At 41.6% G+C, this 15387-nt stretch overlaps 1 protein-coding gene across 7 annotated transcripts in view; it reads left to right on the forward strand.

Annotated features, from left to right (window-relative positions):
* Positions 1–15387, forward strand: part of ATG5 (autophagy related 5) — a 179489-nt gene that overhangs the window by 15980 nt on the left and 148122 nt on the right. For all 7 annotated transcript variants that reach the window (XM_042253358.2, XM_060419537.1, XM_060419533.1 and 4 more), the window contains one exon: positions 7866–7979. The gene's annotated coding sequence lies outside the window, so the exon portion shown is untranslated. The remainder of the gene's footprint in view (positions 1–7865; positions 7980–15387) is intronic.

Raw genomic sequence — 15387 nt, forward strand, 5'->3', positions numbered from 1 at the left:
AGTAGGGTAAGGGAAGGATAAATTAGGAGTTTGGGATTAGCAGGTGCAAGCTATTATATATATGATGGATAAACAAGAAAGTCCTACTGTATAGCACAGATAACTATATTAATTCTGTGATAAATAACAATTGAAAAGAATATATATATGTAATACTGAATCATTTTGCTGTACATCAGAAATTAACACAACATTGTAAATCAACTATACTTCAATCAAATTTTTTGAAAAGATTTCTCAATATGGAGATTTAGTTTATTACAGTGATCCTATGTCATGTTTATTTCAGTACTTTTAATGGCTACAAATTTATTCTTCAAGGACTTTTTAAAAACATACAACCACGAGTTATCCAAAGGCAAATATAATAAATAAAGTAAATGACCCAAATATGTATTTTTTCCAGTAGAGGGGGGTGATAGAAATTAGCTATAATTATAAAGTAATGTGAATTGTTTTTCTTCTACGTTTCTTTAACTGGTTTTAAAGACTAATGTCAGAGTTTTATTGATGCTTCCAGTAATTACATTATTGTTCAACAAATGTGTAGCCTTATGGAGTTTCAACTTTGAGGAACAACATAATTTACATTTCATTATGTTTTTTTAGAACTCACCTAACTTTACAATTGTACCTTTTAGCTAATGGCTTCAATTCAAGTAATTCATTTTAGCTATAAAAAGCATTTAGTGCTAACTGGAAGTTAACAATGGAACTTTTTTGACAGCTCAGAAATATATTTTATTTATCTTTATTGAAGTATAGTTGATTTACAATATCATGTAAGTTTCAGGTGTATAGTACAGTGATTCATATTTTTCTGCAGATTATATTCCATTATAGATTATTATAAGATATTGAGTATAATTCCCTGTGCTATATGTTTAGTAGATTGTATATGTTAATCCTGTGCTCCTAATTTGTCCCTCCTGAATCTGTTTGTTTTGTTTACAGATTCTTTATTATTATTATTTTTTAGATTCCACATATAAGTGATATCACAGAGTATCTTTCTCTGTCTGACATTTCACTAACCATAATGTTCTCTAAGTCTATCCATGTTGTTCCAAATGGCAATATTAAATTCTTCTTATGGCTGAGTAATATTCCATTACACACACACACACATATCTATCACATCTTCTTAAGCCAATTGTCTATTGATGGGCAACACTGTTATTATTAATAAATATATCCTTCATTCAGTTAATAAGCAGGTCTCAGGGCTACATGGGACCTGAAACATGCTTGAGGAGTGCAACACAGAAAACTAATAAATATTAAATGATTAGGGTCAAAATTTAAAAGTTGCTGCTTTAATGTGAGCCTTTAATAATTATTTTATTAGCCTACTAATCTAATGCATAAAAATGAATACATTGTATTTTGGTGTCTTTTCTTGGCTGTGCCTTAGTCCAGCATTTTTCCTCTGTTCCTTAATCCTGAATTGTGGCCTAAATAATCAGGACAACACGAATACCTGATTTACATTCAAACTGCTTGGAGACAGTCCTGTCCTGCAACTAAAATATGGTGATCCACATACCACCCAAGTTAAGCACTGCTCATTGTAATAAATTAGGAATATTATATAATTTATCTAGCTGAATAAAGACTTTGCAAGAGAAGACATAATTATTATATGAAGAAACAGAAAAAGTTATTTCTTCTCATATGCAATGCTTATTAAATTATATTCATTATATAGCACTGGATTTTTTTCTTCATATTTATATTATTCCAGAAAAGGATTTAAGGTAGGTGAGTAAACTATATTACTCATAAGCAATAGGCTGTGTAGGTTGATTTTCCCACTCAAAAATATAATTTCATACACTGTGAAAGCATAATAAAAGTAGCAACCAGATTCAAACACTACTGACCTGGCTTGCTGTTGTTTAGTTGCTAAGTGTGTCTGACCCTTTAGTGAGACCATGAACTGTAGTTTGCCAGGGGTCTCTGTCCATGGACTTTCCCAAGCAAGAATACTGGAGTGGGTTGCCATTTCCTTCTCCAGGGGATCCTCCTGACCCAGGGACTAAACCCATGTCTCCTGCAGTGCAGGGAGATTCTTTCCTCTGAGCCACCAGGGAAGCCCCACTGAGCTTGCTAGTTTATACAGTAATGTACATATTGGACAATCGAGCCCATCAGCTACTATATTTAGCATCCTCAGCAATTCATGTCAATGTGGGCTAATTATTCTGACTAAATGGATCCATCAATTCAACCCAAAAGTTAGTATTTTGATTTCCCTCCTACTGAATTGACATTGTCTCTGTGATGTACCCATTGTCTAAATCATGGCATTCCAGATCAAGCCCATAGTAACAGATCTTAAACCTCAACCCCCACTGACCAGTGCCTTCCCTCCAATCAGTCACTGTTTCTCCTTCTCACCCCCTCCTTTCCATCCCATACCAGTATCTTTCTTGTCATTTCTCAGTTGCTGCAGTAGCTTTTCAGATGCTCCAGTCATCACCAATACTGATCAAAAACCCCTTCATGCCATGGTCTGAGGAAGTTTCCCAAACCACAAATCTAATCATATCACATCCACAATTGAAACCCTTCAAAATGCCTCCCCTATTGTTAAAGCGGGAGCTTTAGAACCTTCTTTACGTAACCAATTGGAAGCAATACTCACAGCACAAGGCACACATACTAATTCATGATGTGCATATATATGCATGACTGAAGTAGAAGTTTTATGGAGCGAACTTACCCTTAATTCTTGTGATGCACTCTGATATTTCCTATTTTATTCAATTCTTCTGTTCTATAAAATTCAATTTCACACACACACACAAATTATTGATTCCAAACTGTAGTGCTGAAGAAGACTCTTGATAGTCGCTTGAACAGCAAGGAGATCAAACCAGTCAATCCTAAAGGAAATCAACCCTGAATATTCACTGGAAGGACTGATGCTGAAGCTCCAATCCTTTGGCTCCCTGATGAGAAGAGCTGACTCATTGGAATAGACCCTGATGCTGAAAAAGATAGAAGGCAGGAGAAGGGGACAACAGAGGATGAAATGGTTGGATGGTATCACCAACTCAACGGACATGAGTTTAAGCAAACTCAGGGAGATCGTAAAGGACGAGAGCCTGGTGTGTTGCAGTTCCTGGGGTCACAAAGAGTTGGACATGACTTAGTGATTGGACAACAATAACAAATTGATCTTGCAAACCACTAATAGATCATAAGGTACAGTTTGAGAAATGCTGGTCTAGAGGATAAAGTTTAAACTATTTACCTCTGTTTTCAAGCCTTCTTCTGATATAGATCTGGATGACAATTTTGGGTTCATTCATTCATTATCTCACCAATAAATAGCTGACCAAAGCTTACTCACTCACTACCTGTCCGGCCCTAGGCCCCAGTGAGTAAAGGCTCAGGGCTGACCAGAGGAGCTCAGTATTTTGTGGAACACAGACCAGCACAAAGGCTATTACCATTTAGTGATGAAATAAAGGTAAGACTCAGCGGAAGCAATTAATTCCGACCCCAAAGGGATCATCAGCACAACAGGCTAGCGGACTCAGCTTCAGGCACCCGGCTGTCTATAAACACATTTCAGAGATCTGTCGGTGATTTTTAAGGGACACGCCAACGTTATGGACTTTTGTTTCCTCTAGTGATTTCTAATATGCGTTTTATGATTGGAAAGGCTTCTGTACAACACTCCAATAAACATTTTGGTTTTAAATTCAAAAAAAAGAAGACTCGCCTGCAGGCGCTCCGGCTCGGCTCGGGCTCCCAGGGCCTCCCTCGCCGCACCCCCTCCCCGCCTCCCACTCTGTGACTCCAACTAGGGCTGCCCCCGCCCCCGCCGCCACCACCCCGCTCGCTCCGTACCCCGGAGCGCACCGCTCTCAGCGCCCCTTCCCACCTCCCCGCAGCCCCGCGCAGCACTCGCGCCGCGTTCCCTTCCCCTCGCCACCCACTCCCTCCCACCCCAGCACCCTGAAGCCCCGCACCCTGGAGGAGGAGGCCCGGACGCAGCTTGCCAGGGGACTCTCTGTGGACTTTAAACCCAGAGGACTCTACCCGCCCTTCAGGGCGTTCAAGGGGTATGAAGGGTCCCTGACCAAGCTCTCATAGAGCAGCCTGCAGGTGTTGTGATCCGTGACAGCCCGGCCGGAGCAGAAGCCGTCAGAACGCACTGAACCGTATTCGCTTTGATCCTGAGAACCCGCAGACCCTGAGGCTAAAGTTTGCCAAAGCCAACACCAAGACCGCCAAGAACAAGCTGATGGTCACATCAAATCCCACCAACGCCCAGCCTGCCCTGGAGCGCCCTTCAGCGTATGCGACCCCTAAGACCTGACCCCCCAGTGCCCGCATCCTCGGGCGGGTAGGGCCCCCTACCTTCTGCCCACCACGGAGCTGACCCCCACCATCTCACCTGCTGCGCTCACTTGCCCAGCTGTCGCTGCTCAGAGAAGGCAGGTCAGGTGGCACTCTCCCGTTTCCAGGATGAAGAAACTGATGCCCAGGTTGGTGCTGCTACACTTCCTCTGACATCACCTGCGAGGATGGAACTTTGGTCAGTTCTGTTAGTTCTTCAGTCTTGTCACCGCAGCGCAAGCCCGGGCCCCACCGGCCCCCACCGGCCCCACCCGGAGGAAGCTGCCCTGAGCTTCCACTGCCCCCAGGCGCCGGGCCTGGCAGAGCTGCACCTTTCTTCTGAAGACTGAATTTTAAGCCTGATTCAGTAGACTGTTTCCTTCGTCCTTTCTCTCCTCTTCCCCAGCCCTTCCCTGCCCCACAAGTCCCTCTCCAAGGCCTCATGGTAGGATTCATGGTCTTCTCACCAGGATCCTGCAGCACTCTGCTGTGCCAAGTCACTTCAATCATGTCTGACTCTTTCCAGTCCTATGGACCATAACCTACCAGGCTCCTCTGTCCATGGGATTTTTCAGGCAAGAATACTGGAGTGGGTTGCCATGCCCTCCTCCAGGGGATCTTCCTGACCCAGGGATCAAACCTGTATCTCCTAAGTCTCCTGCACTGGCAGGCATATTCTTTAGGGCCACCTGGGAAGACACCCAGACCCAACTCAGAGACCTGACCCCCAGTCCAAAGTTGCTCCCACAGCTCCACCCCGAAGACACCAAGTGTTTAATCCTGCATGTTTTCCAGCATGAATTAAGACACTTAAACTTGTGGATGTGGGTGCACTGTTTGTTTTCACATTGTGTCACCATAGCAACAGGTCCTGACCACTAAGGGTTCATCATTCCCTGCCCTTCTCCCCACATCCTTCCCCCGCACCCAGCCCACCTCAGTGAGGACCAAGTCCTGCAGCTAGTTCCATTCAGCACCCTTCAGCCAGCACCCCTCACCACCCCACTCACTTCCTGGCTGAACAGAAAGGACCACCCAGCCAAGGGAGAACGTTTTCTTGGTCATTTCAATAATCAAGGTCCTCTGCTTCCTCCTCCTCAGAGGGGCCAGCAGCCAGTTAAGAACATCCTTTCTCTGCCCTGTTTGCTTACCTCTCTCTCCACCCACACACCCCCACCCCTGCCATGGCTCATCTTTCTTTTCAAATTTCAAAACCAACCAAAAGTGAAATTGTTTTTGTAGCCTATGTAACAAAATATTTGTGCCACATAAAGAAGAAAAAGCTGTAAACACAGACTGTTAAGGCAGCACATAGTGGAGACATTTAGGGCATTGCTGGGGGTGGGGGGAGTAGAAAGACTTCCCAGAGGAACACACCTCTAAACTGACACCTAACAGAAAAATAGACATTAACCAGGAACAAGAAGTGGTGAGAGGTAGAGTCCTAAGCAGAAGAACAGTTTGTATACCACTGAGGTGAGTGGCAGGACCTTTTTGAAGAGTAAAGCATTTCTGTGGGGCTGGACAGAGCTCAGGGGCACATGAAAGAAGATAAGGATGGAGGAGCGTGGAATGCCCCATGGAGTGTGTTGAAAGCGACACTTGCTCTTTTAAGCCAGGGTTTCCAGATCTATCCCAGGTATCCCAAGGGCTCCACAGAGGTCCTTGGCACTGCAGGGAGAGGCAAGGTCAAGGCCAAGCAGGCTGGGCTCTCCTGATCCTTTTCAACCAGCGTAGCAGCAACACAACGTCAGCACTGGGAACACAAATTCCCAATACTGGGTAGTGTGGAAAATGGATCTGAGAAGGGCCAAATGGACAGGTGTTCCAAACTAGGGGTGAGACTGGGAGAAAGGAGACTGGGAGCAATGCAGAGTCAAGAGAAGGAAGAGACAGCACGGGGGATTGAATTCTTGAACAAGTCCTCATCTTTACACTGTGTCTTCTGTTCCCTTTGCTTGGAACAGTTCTTCAGCTTACTTATTTATTCTTTCACAGTGAATCTCTTGGACAATCTGGTGAAGCCTATGAACTTTTCTCAGGATAATATATTTAAATGCATAAATGTACATATTATTACATAGACATACATGTTACTATGAAGAGCTAATTGTATAAAGAAAGAAAGAAAAGAAAGTGAAGTAGCTCAGTCATGTCAGACTCTTTGCAACCCCGTGGACTGTAGCCTACCAGGCTCCTCCCTCCATGGTATTCTCCAGGCAAGAATACTGGAGTAGGGTGCCATTTTCTTCTCCGGGGGATCTTCCTGACCCAGGGATTGAACCCGGGTCTCCCGCATTGCAGGCAGACACCTATGCAATTATCAGAATATTAGGAAAACAAATTTGTGTTATATAGTATGCCATAACGGAGAAGGCAATGGCACCCCACTCCAGTACTCTTGCCTGGAAAATCCCATGGATGGAGGAGCCTGGGAGGCTGCTGTCCATGGGGTCGCTAAGAGTCGGACACTACTGAGAGACTTCAATTTCACTTTTCACTTTCCTGCATTGGAGGAGGAAATGGCAACCCACTCCAGTGTTCTTGCCTGGAGAATCCCAGACAGGGGAGCCTGATGGGCTGCTGTCTCTGGGGTCACACAGAGTCGGATACAACTGAAGTGACTTAGCAGCAGCAGCAGTATGCCATAAATCACAAATTCTTACAGTGAGTCTAATTCCTATAGTAATTTCAAAGTAGCAATGTGTGCAAATTAATATTTGAAGAATCTGAGTCGACTGCAAATATGAATATATCTATGTTTCTACTGGTAAAAAGTTACAAGTATTGCTAATACTACCGGTTTGTGACCTATATTTATAATGGAGAAAAATGTTAAACTTCAAACTGGAGGTTAGTGAAAATAAAGACATACTCATTTTCTTTTCCCAATTCTTCAAGGCCCTTAATTTGAACCATGGACTGTTTGATAGAGCCCCTTGCTTAAAGCCCTTTCTTACCTTGTCCATGAGTTGTAGCTATCCTCCAAGATTTATTTTATACGTTACTATGTGTTCACAAAGCTAGGTTCCCATAACAGTTGTACATAGTTCTATTACAGCCTGTGAGGAACTGTTGTTATCATGTGTTTACTTATCAGTTCTCTACCAAACTGGAATGTGAGTCCCTTGAGGGAAGAAATTACTTCTGATACATCTTAGCATCAAGAGTACCTGGTACCGCCATGCACATAAAGCCTATTAAGTGAGTGAGCACACTGTTCTGTGAGAACACTAATCTCTTTATAGACTGCTGGGAAAGTATAGAGGTGGGGGAGAAGATGATGCTTTATTTGTATGTGTCTTTCAGGGATACAGAAATTTCATATTATGGTTGTTATGGTTCAGTGAAAAGAATGTTAGAAAACCTGCCTAGAACAAGGCAGTGAATAAAATCAGCGTGCATAAATGGTGGGTGGAAATGTGTGTGTGGCAATCAGAACATGAAAGCTTCTTGTTTAATTTTGCCCTTTGCTCTAATGGCAACATAGCCGAGATGAACTGTTTTTCTAGGGAGAAACTGGAATCATGGAACAAGAAGCAGTCCTGGAGACCTGTGAGAGGTGAAGAACTGGGCTGCCTGGAGCTTGCTTCTTCACTTCGGTTTCTCAGTCATTAGAAACGAAGGTGAGTTTACTGTGAGGCTAAATTTTCAGGTCTCTTCATTTACACGGGCCCTTTCTAGGGTCACTTGCAATTTTGTTATTTGTAATTTCTTTGTGAATATGTATATTTTCCAAAGAGGACTTCCCAAATTGTATAAGCACTAAGATTCTAGTTACAGGATTAGAAAAACATTACAGAATTGTGCCCAGCACATAGTATGCTCTGTAAACATTAACCAGCTAACTAACCAATGTATATGATGAATTGTCTAACCTCCTGTCATAGGGCCTCTTACATTTACAGAATAAAATACACTCAGAGCACTCAGGCATGAACATGTTTCATCCCTGCTTTCGATCATTCTTTATTCTTTTCCTGAAATACCTGTACCTTCCCTTTCTCTCTCATTCCCCTAAATCATGACAATCCTGTAAAGCCCAAGGCAATAAGTGGCTCATAGAACACAAGGATGGCTACAGAGCATTTCAGTGGTAGTGTTTAGAAAAACATGGCATGTATGGTAGTGACACCACTTAAGAAGAAAGATAAAGGAGAAAGGTATGGACTGACCATGCCATCAGATCTGGGAGGTGAATGTGAAAGGGTAATGGTTATAAAATGGGCTTTAAAAAAATTCAGCAGTTATTCCACAACTTTATTTCTAGGCAAACTGAATACTTAAAGCGAAAAAAAAAAATCAATGTTTTAAACTATCACACTTGTCCCTAAAATTGAGAGAGCCTTTAGGAATACAGCATCTCTGGGATGACAATTCCAATATTTAATGTATGTGGACAAATTATCCCACAGAAAGGCCCCAACACAAGAGTTGTTGATGTGGACCATCAACAATTTTTTTTTAAGTCTTTACTGAATTTGTTACAGTATTGCTTGTTTTATGTTTTGCTTTTCTGGCTGAGAGTCATGTGGGATCTCAGCTCTCTGACCAGGGAACCTGCACACTCTGCACTGGAAGGTGGAGTCTTAACCACTGGACTGTTCGAGAAGTCTCAAGAGTTGTCGATAAATGTGCATCTTAAAAAAAAAATAGTACCTTTTAAAGTAAAAAAGAGAACTCCTCTAAATATTTAACTCAGTGTAATTAAATATGACTTTCATTTGAAAGTTTATTTAAAAAACACTGCAACCTGCAAAGACATGAAAAAATTTAAATAGATGTTGCTAACTGAAAGAAGCCAATCTAAAAGGCCTCTTACTTTATTATGCCAACCATACAACATTTTCAAAAACTTAAAACTGTGGAGACATAAAGTGATCTGTGGCTCCACGGGTTTGGAGGAGGGAGGGATGAACAGACAGAGTGAAGAGGATTTTCAGGACAGTGAAACAACTCTGCATGAAAATATAATGGCAAATACCTGTCATTATACATTTGAACAAACTCATGTTCAGCCCCTCTGACTATATCAAGAGTAAGCCGTAATGTAAACCTGGACTTTGGGTGAAAAAGATGTGTAAAGCTGGGTTCATCAATGGTAACAAATGCACTGTTGCAGGATATCATAGTGGAAGAAGTTGTGTATGTGTGGAGACAGGGTATATGGGAACTTCCTGGACTTTCTGTTCAATTTGGGGTAAACTTAAAACTGTTCTAAAACATATGAATTAAAAGTATATGTTTTCCCTGATTTTAAGTTTAGCATTTAATAACCTAAGGATATGAATTAAATTTTTGAAAAAGAATCCATCATTTTAATACTCATAACATAGAGTCTATGTATAATATAGTAATCATTAATAAACTATGAAACAAAATGCTTTAAAAAGTGCCACTGCAGTTATGACTTCTAATTCTAAACTTTTAAGACATTTCCCCCCGCCTTAACTAGTCTTTTCACCTTGTCTTGCATTCTTGCTGAATCTCGGTGTAATATTCTGTTTCCCAGACTACATAGTAAGCAGTTCTAAGATAGAAGAAGAATTGTGACTGCAATTCCTGTGTTTTCCTTATAGTCGGGGGGAGAGAGCATTTCCAGCAGAAGGAACAGGGTCAGGAAAGACACAGAATGTGGGACAGAGGTCAGAGAGAGACCAGGGAACCAGACAAGTGATGGGTGACGAATCTGAAAACTGGATAAGGTTAGTCCAGGAGATTTAGATTTTATTCTGTAGGCAGTGAGCACTTGGTTTTCATAAAAAAAAACAGGGCAGTGACACATTAGAACTGTGCTAAAGAAGATTATTCTGGCAGCAGATTGTAAAAAGGGTTGGTGCAGGGGAGGGGAGGCACAGCGTCTGACGGACATAAAGGCACCAGCTCCTGTTTATTGCGAGCTCACTATGTACTAAGCACTGTGATGAATGTTTTATGTGCATTATCCTACCTGATCTTCATAACAAGTCTGTGAAGCAGGTGCTACCATTATTCTCATTCAACCATGAGGAAAATGGAAAAGTGGAGACATGGAGAAGTTACATAAGAGTCAAATTCTTGCGCGTGTGACCTGTTGTACCACGCAGGGCCTGCTGTCACTATTCTGAAATCCCTTTTCTTAATGAAGGGCCCTCATTTTCATTTTGCACTAGCTCTGTGGAATTTTGTAGCCTTTATTAAATAATTTTGTCTAGGGCTATGGGGTCGCACAGAGTCGGACATGACCGAAGCAACTTAGCAGCAGCAGCAGCATACAGGTAGCAGATGTCAGACATGGGATTTAAAAGTGCAAGTCCTCAGCTATAGAGGTTCCCAGGTAGCACAGTGGTAAAGAACCCATCTGCCAATACAGGAGATGCAAGAGATGCAGTTTTGATCCCTTGGAGTACGAAATGAAAACCCACTCCAGTATTCTTGCCTGGAAAATTCCATGGACAGAGGAGCCTAGAGGGCTACAGTTCTGTGGGGTCAAAAAGAATCGGACACGACTGGGCATGCCTGCACGTCCTCAGCTGTGCTATACTGCCCTAGCTTATGATCCAAGAACAAAGGGAATGGATTTGAAGGAATTTTGTCAATACTGACAAAGTTTAGAAAGTGTTTTTTTTAATTAAAATAATTTTGTTGTGACAACTTTTTAAGGATTTCACAAAACCTCTTGCAATAACCAGAAGTTCCCTATTGGGAAACAGGCTATTACATCACTGAGGGTGCTGTTGACTGGCCTTGCAGGTAGGAGAGCTCTGAGCTTTGTATCAGGTTGATTGTGACACCTGGTGACAGCAACGTGTTATTGCAAGGATTTCTTTTTCTGTTTCAGGAATCAGGCTGTTTAGCCTGATTGTGTTTTTTTAAGACTTCCCCTTAAATTTTACACTTCCCAGACTATTTTTCTGTTTTTGAAAAGACAAATTGAAAAACTGCCTGACTGACTTGCCCCAGTTTTTAAAAAGAGCTGTTCATAGAGAAATATTCCTATAGGAACCATCACATAATCTAATTCAAAGATTTTTTAAGAATAATGTTAATTGAGGAGACCAAAAATTAAAACACAAATGCATACTAGTTATGAATGTATATATGTTTCCAAATAATATTTGGCATGTTGTTTTTATTCACTCCTACAGAATCTGTGTAGGCGAGTAGATAGTACTAACTAGAATCATAGTCTTATAATAGTTTCAACAGAAACCCACATTTTATCTGAAGCAATGGAATTACATCTGGTACTAAATAGTTGACATGGTAATCATAGGAAAACTGATCCAACTTGCGATTTTAAAGTATAATAATATATTCATGTATTGAAATTTGAGGGGTTCCTTTGCTGTTGCTTAAGAGTTATTTTCACTTTACCAAGCACCTAATTATGTGAACTCAAGAAATGTTTAAATGACTGAATGAAAATTTGTCACAGTGAAGGAAAAGCTATCACTAAAGTTAAAGGAGTCTCTCTGCCCAGTTCCTGGATTCATTTTAGAATGCCAGCTGAATGGACACAAATGGACTGCCTATGATTGTTGAGCTCTGAAAGTCTCACAGTAATATTTGAATCCTCCAAATGTTCTCTCATCTCATAGGAGCAAATATTATATAGTGATACTTTCCCAACTTCCAAGCATGTGTCCTTAGAATTTTCTAAAGGTAAAAACTTAGATGCTCAAGCTGAAGCTGAAGCTCCAACACATTGGCCACCTGATGTATAGAGCCAACTCATTGAAAAAGACCCTGAAGCAGGGAGAAGCGGGAAGCAGAGGATGAGATGGTTAGATAGCAGCACTAACTCCATGGACATGAATTTGAGCAAACTCTGGGAAACAGTGAAAGACAGGGAAGCCTGGTGTGTTGCAGTCCATGGGGTCACAAAGAGTTGGACACAGCTTAGCAAGTGAACAACAACAAAAACTTAGAACCATAAATATGATCACAATGTGTGTTAAATTATTCAGTCTAATGCATTCTGGCCTGGTTGTTTTGGTCTTTTGTTCAACATAAATATTTATGTTCAACTGAGGTAGAGTGATAGCATGGGGACAGTGGACACTGGCGAGGTCACTCCCAGTCTGAAAGGAGGCAACTATATCTCGCCTCTAGCACTCGGGTGCCATGTGAGAATGCGGGCCCAGGGTTTCCAGATTCCAGAAGAAGCCAGAAATCCAAATTTTTTTAAAGCATTACCTTTTTTTTTTCTTTTTTAGAATTTAAGAAACATTTTAGGGGCTTCCATGGTGGTCTGGTGGCTAAGACACTACACCCCCAGTGAACATGCCAAAATTAAGACCATATAAATAAATAACTTTTTTTTAAATAAAGAAACATTTTCAGGGACAGAGTGGATATCTGCCACTCTTCCTTACTGACCAAGATTAATTTGATCATGTATAACTGTTAGGTTTTTTTTCCATAAATAAACATAGCTACTAAAGAAGTTGAGGCTGGCGAGGATTAATCATTTCCCATAATCTGGATATGGGATTATAATGAAAGTCAATTTTAGATCAGATTCCAGTGCACCCACAGACACTCATTAATACAACCGGCTGTATAAGCTATGTAAGATCCCAACTCTCTGCCCTTTACGGTGCTCTCAGCACTTTGTTCTGAAAAATCTAATCTTGAGGCAGCTTTAACATCCTTCCTGTGGCTGAATTCTGTAATCTCTATAGAAGACAAAATCAAGCTGCAGGGATCAAGCTGCAGGCTTCATGGATTCCCACACTTTGTTCCTTCAAGGGTGGCAAGAATCTCTAAAATGTTTTAGTCAATCCACATATCTTAAATATTGCTAATTGCATAAATGAGATCTCATTTCTAACATTTATCTTACTTTTGAGGAGCCAAAAATAAAAACCTGTTTCTGACAGCACTATGCTAATTAGCAGGCCATGTGGTATGGATCAGGACTGTGGAGGGATGACAGATGTTCTTGGCAACAGCTGCTTCTGGAGTGTGGTCTTTCTGATGTGTTGGTACCTTGACACTTCTGGAGTATGGCATTCTCAGTTTGGGCAACAATGCTGCTTCTGCTTCTAAGTAACTTCAGTCATGTCCGACTCTGTGTGACCCCATAGACAGCAGCCCACCAGGCTCCCCCGTCCGTGGGATTCTCCAGGCAAGAACACTGGAGTGGGTTGCCATTTCAATGAAGCTTAAACTAGCATATGCATAGCATCACAGTGTGTATCCCAAAGCAGGTTAGAGTACATCATGATGTCAAATCAGTGGTCCAGAGCCCACCTGTAGGACTCATTTGCATTTGTTCATAGATGCAGATTCATATTCATCCCTGCTTTCTAGGAGTTTCCATTGTAGCACCAGCTGAGGGGTATTGCTTGAGTAAAGATTAAAGGTTGGGAGAACAGACATATGATTGTGTTCTGGGAATACACTGCAGAGCTGGAGACCGTACGGAAGAAGCAAAAGCGCCTTCTGCAAGCAGACTACACAACTGGCACCAAGACAGGAGGGAGCAGTGATGGAGACCCTGATTCACAGGCCACTGTGGGACTCCCACTCCACTAACAACAGAGTATCTCAATCACTTTCAGCTTTCCTTGTTGATCATTTGGAAATTGACAAAGTAATAAAGGAAATCACTTTCTACCTAAACTCTAGGCCATGAGAAAGAATTTAGTTCCTAAGGGGAAAGTGATGGGAATCATAGAAGAAAGCTCATGTTCTGCTTATTTTATTTCCATATTTACTGAATGACAGGCATTGTGCTGACATTAGGGATTTGAAAAAAATGATTGAGGAAATGTTGAAGCGCACCTAACCTAGATTAAGTGGATCAGAGAAAACTTTCTATCACCTGAACTGTCTTGTGAAATGCGTGCTATATTTGAAGTGGGGAAAAGGGATACAACAATGGGTCTGGTGGGGACAGGATTTTAGGCAGCAGGCACAGTGGGAACACAAACATGTTAACCTGAGTACAAAGAGCTGCCAGACTTTGATACCATTGTAATTTAAAGTGCTTGGCAGGGAACATTAGGAAATAAGGCTAGAAAAAAGGGAAAAGCCAGTCATAGAGGGCCTTGTTGATCATGCTGAGAAACTAGAAATCTGTTCAGAAGGAACGAGTGAGGCATCTGAATTATATGGTAAGAATTCATTTCAGAGAATCCACTCTGGTTGAAATCTAAATCGAAGATAGTTGGCTCCTGGGGTAAACGGAGAAAGACTGGCAGCATGGAGACCAGTTAGCAGGCTAGCCCAATAGTGTAGGTAAGAAGTGATGATGGTTGAAGGAAGGATTTCAGTAGGATGGGAGAATGGTTGAAGCATAGTTATGGGCAGAAGGAAGAAACCAGTAGTGAGGGGAATTGGAAGACAGGTTAATTGGTTGGCATGCAATCAGAGGCATTAGAACTGAAGTAGAAGAATCAAATTTGGGTTCACTAACTTGACAGAGGATGAGATGGTTAGATGTCATCATCAACTCAATGGACATGAATTTGAGCTAACTCCGGGAGATAGTGAAGGACCGGGAAGCCTGGTGTGTGGCAGTCCCTGGGGTCACAAAGAGCTGGACACGATTTATTGACTGAACAACAACAACTTATAAAACTTGTAGGCTGGAGAGGAAAGAGAGTAGATGGGAACTTGAGATCAGGTTGTAATGGCATGTTAGAGTTCATGGGGTTAGTAGAGACACCTTAGAGTTCAGGAAGGGAGATTTAAGTAAATTTAGAGCAAATAAAGTTGTGATCCCACAACTTTGAGTCCTACAAGTTGTAATGCATGCAAAAATAAAAGTCTTTACAACTGCAAACTAGTATAGTGAGAAGAAAATAAATCATATTGTTGACAGACTTCTGTGAGTCTCTCCTTTGAACCCAGAATTTTAAGAGGACTTGTGTACTCCCCTTTGGTGAATGGAGGTTGATAAGTAAATTCACACAAGTTTGCCTGAGGGTCACTCCGAATGCACTGAAGCTTGGGAGAAATGGTAAGGCCAACCAGAAAGGGCTTCTTAAAAGTTATGTTCATTGAAAAAAAAATTAAAAAGATGCAGGGCTACTGACCAAGAGG

This window comes from Ovis aries, chromosome 8 (assembly GCF_016772045.2).
Source record: "Ovis aries strain OAR_USU_Benz2616 breed Rambouillet chromosome 8, ARS-UI_Ramb_v3.0, whole genome shotgun sequence".
NCBI classification, from domain to species: Eukaryota; Metazoa; Chordata; class Mammalia; order Artiodactyla; family Bovidae; genus Ovis; species Ovis aries.